Source organism: Muntiacus reevesi, chromosome 1 (genome assembly GCF_963930625.1).
Source record: "Muntiacus reevesi chromosome 1, mMunRee1.1, whole genome shotgun sequence".
Classification (NCBI taxonomy): domain Eukaryota; kingdom Metazoa; phylum Chordata; class Mammalia; order Artiodactyla; family Cervidae; genus Muntiacus; species Muntiacus reevesi.
In genome coordinates this window covers 71,472,690-71,476,652 of record NC_089249.1, presented here as the reverse complement: position 1 = coordinate 71,476,652, position 3,963 = coordinate 71,472,690, and positions in this window count along the sequence as shown.

Below are 3,963 nucleotides of genomic sequence, written 5' to 3'. Positions count from 1 at the left end.
TAGGTCGGCGCCGCGCCTCTGCACTTTCCGATTGGTGGAGGGAGCCGCCGCTCCTCTGAGTGACTCACCGGCGCCAGGTGCAGTCCCGCCCACCACTCCCAGTGAGGCGGACTGGAGCCGTTCCAAGCCCGGTCCGCCCCTGATTGGGCCCGGAGACTGTCGCGCGCGGAGACCCAGGCCTCACCTTCTGCAGGTGAGGACTCTGTGATTGGGCGGCGTCCCTGAAGGAGGGACTTTGTGACTGGCTAGGTTCTGAACTGGAGCCGGAAGATTAGAGGAACACCTTAACGGAGGTGGTCGGGAAGGTGGTTGTTCTGTGCCTGGCCTTGTTTCTTCGTATGTAATGGTTTGTTTATTCGGAATGTAAGTTGCAGCCGCAGAAACCTTGGTCCAGTCCTTTGTCAAGTAAAAACCACGTGTATTAATATGTGAGGGTCGGGAAAGAAGCCCCTCAACCTGTGTTCCTCTGTCCACTCCATTCGCAGGATTCAAGGCTGCGCAGAGGAGGAAAGGGAAAAGAGGTGGGAAGGAAGCTCTCCATTCAGTGGGAAGGGCAAAATCGAATCACCACACACACCCAGATAATACACACTGACCTACAGACGCTCTATAAACATCACTGAGTGACTGTGGGTATGTCCTTTACACATGTTTAATCAGTCAGCAGAGGTCCGCATTTCCGTATTGCTTATCTTCTCACTGCAGCATAATTGGCGTGCCTGCTAAACCCTCTTTCTATAGGCTATGTTGATACTCTTAATATTCATATTGTTACATCGTTTCTATTTGAAACCCATTCGCAACACCTTTATTATTTCTAGTTTCTAATATTTTACAATGATTTTACATTGTGATCGTAATACTTTTTTTTTTTTTTTTTACCTTTTTGGCTGCTCAAGGCTGCGTTCGGGATCTTACTTCCAGATTAGGGATTAAACCCACGCCCCCTGCAGGAAAAAAATAGGGTTTTTTCTTAGTATATCCAGGTTCCCTGTGGGAAAACTTCCTGGACTTCTCACTGCAAGTAAGAAGTCCATACTTGTATCCAAAACAGTGATATTCTTTGACCTTTTGCTCTTTCATCTTTGTCTTCATTCCTTTGGGCCAAAAGTCCTCTTCACATTTCACCCAACTTAAAGCAATGTTTAACAAGCACCTATTGGGTGCTGTGAGGTAATACAAATAAATATAAACCATAATCTGTGACTTCAAATGACTTACAGTTTACTTCCAATACAATACAGGAAACAGGACAATATGTATCCAAAAAAAGAAACTTCGTAAAGTTTCAAAAGAGAAACACTTGCAAAGCTCTGGTCTTTAGCCTCAAGGGAATTTAAAGTCTTGGAGAGACATACACATAAAGTTAAATATGACAGAAAAGAGAAGAGAGAAGAGCTTGGAGAACGGACCAGGCACTCTGGACTGTGATTGTCAGAGAAAATTTTAAGATGGGCGAACTTAAGCAGGGATTTTATCTATTTACATGTACACACTGTTTTGTTGTTGTTTAACCCCTGAGTTGTGTCCAGCTCTTTTGTGACCCCATGGACTGTATATAGCCCATCAGGCTCCTCTGTCCATGGGATTTCCCAAGCAAGAATACTGGAGTGGGTTACCATTTCCTTTTCCAGGGGATCGTCCTGACCGAGGGATTGAAGTCGTGTCTCCTCTATTTGCAGGCAGATTCTTTACCACAGAGCCACCAGGGAAGCCCTAACAGTGCTTTATTTATTTATTTTTGGCTGTGCTGGGTCCTTGTTGCGGCACACAGGCTTCCTGTAGTTGCAAAGAGGGGCTACTTGCTAGTTGCAGCCCATGGGCTTCTCATTGCAGCTGCCTCTCCCGTCATGGAGCACAGGCTCTCGGCACACAAGCTTCAGCTGTCGCAGCATGAGGGCTCCAGAGCATGGGTTCCGTAGTTATAGCTCACCAGCTTTGTTGCTCTGCGACATGTGGAATCCTCCGTCACCAGGGATTGAACCTGGGTCCCTGCATTGGCAAACAGATTCCTAGCCACTGGGCAGAGAAGTCCCTCAGGCAGGGATTTAAAGGAACTCTGAGACTTACCAGTCTTTAGGTAGAAGGGATGTCTTAAAGGTCATTTAGGTCACTTTCTCACCCTTCACAGAAAGGAATTCAGTGACAGACAAAGTGATAGGTAGTGGATCTATTTAGGGAGAAACATACTCCACAGTGTATGGACCATCTCAGAAGAGGCCCTGAAATAAAGTGTGGTTTAGTTTTTAATGGGCTGGGTAATTTCATAGACTAGTGACTGGGAGGATTATTTCAACTATTTCAGGGAAGGGGCAGGGATTTCCAGAAATTAGGCCACTGCCCTCTTTTTTGGCCTTTGATGGTTAGTCTCAGAACTGTCATGGTTGGTGTGTCATTTAAATACTAATATATTACAAAGGCTTCCCTGGTGGCTCAGATGGTAAACAGATCAGGGTTCAATCCCTAGGTTGGTAAGATTCCCCTGGAGAAGGAAATGGCAACCCACTCCAGTATTCTTGCCTGGAAAGCCCCATGGATGGAGGAACCTGGCAGGCTACAGTCCATAGGGTCGTAAAGAGTTGTACACAAGTGAGCGACTTCATTTCATATTACAAAGAGTGTATCATGGGGCTCAAGGGCTTCCCAGGTGGTGCTCAGTCAGTTCAGTCACTCAGTCGTGTCCGACTCTTTTTGGACCCCAAGGACTGCAGCACCCCAGGCTTCCCTGTCCATCACCAACTCCTGGAGCTTGTTCAAACTCATGTCCGTCGAGTCGGTGATGCCATTCTGTTGCAGCCTCACGTTCTGGGAAACAAACTCACTCAGAAGGACAATGCAGATAGTGGAGTGCAGTTTATTGTACCAGCAGGCCCAAGGAAGAGTCTCCTCTTAGCCAAGGACCCCGACCAGTTTTCTGTGAAAACTTTATATACCCTAAGCATACGAGCCCAAACCCACCTCAGACTGAAACTAGTCTGAACAAAGGGAAAAGAAAGATACAATCAAAGTTAACCCATAATTCATATGCCTTAAGCCTAGGTAGTTAACAGTGGACAATTATCAATAGGCTTGTGGTCATACCCCAATAAGCATAATAGAATGTATGATTCTATTCAGTTACACAGATAATTAGGGTATTCTTCTAGGCGATGGAGAGCCCTGAGGCTCTTCCTTCAGGGAGCCTGGTTTTCCAGTTGGTATGTCATTTCCATCAATATTGGGCACAGAGCTCAAAGTCCACAGTCCGGCCCAAGAGGGAGTCCTGCTTTCTAGATAGAGCCTGTTCTGTTTCCTCCTTCAATCCAACCATCTCATCCTCTTGTCATCCCCTTCTCCTGCCTTCAATCTTTCCCAAGTGGTGCTAGCAGTGAAGAATCTGCCTGCCAATGAGGAGACACAAGAGATGCAATTTCCATCCCTGGGTCGGGAAGATCCCTTGGAGTAGGAAATGGTGCCCCACTCCAGAATTCTTGCCTGGGAAATTCCATGAACAGAGGAGCCTGGGGAATTACAGTCCATGAGGCCACAAAGAGTTGGAGATGACTGAGTGACTGGGCACTGTCTATCTGTCTGTAACGGGGCTCAAGGTCCACTGGAAGGCGAATTTTCCATCTTGGACCTTGTGGGTTCTAATCAGTTTTTGTCAGGGCCGATGTCTATATCATTCTTTTAAAGGTTGTTCCCTGCCCCCTTCCCTCCTGTTTTATTTCAGATAGTCTTCATATTGTTACGCTAAAATTGGGTTTGCCTCTTGGTATCACACCAATAGACAGCAAAGCCAATGATCGAGAGAAGGAAGAATTTATTATCACTAGCAGTAAGTAAGGAGAGCCCCAGGGATTTTTCCCAAAGCAGCATCTCCCTGAAAAGCAAAATTGGGGGACTTTTGGACTTCCTTGGTGGCTCAGACGGTAAAGCATCTGCCTACAATGCGGGAAACCCGGGTTCAATTCCTGGGTCAGG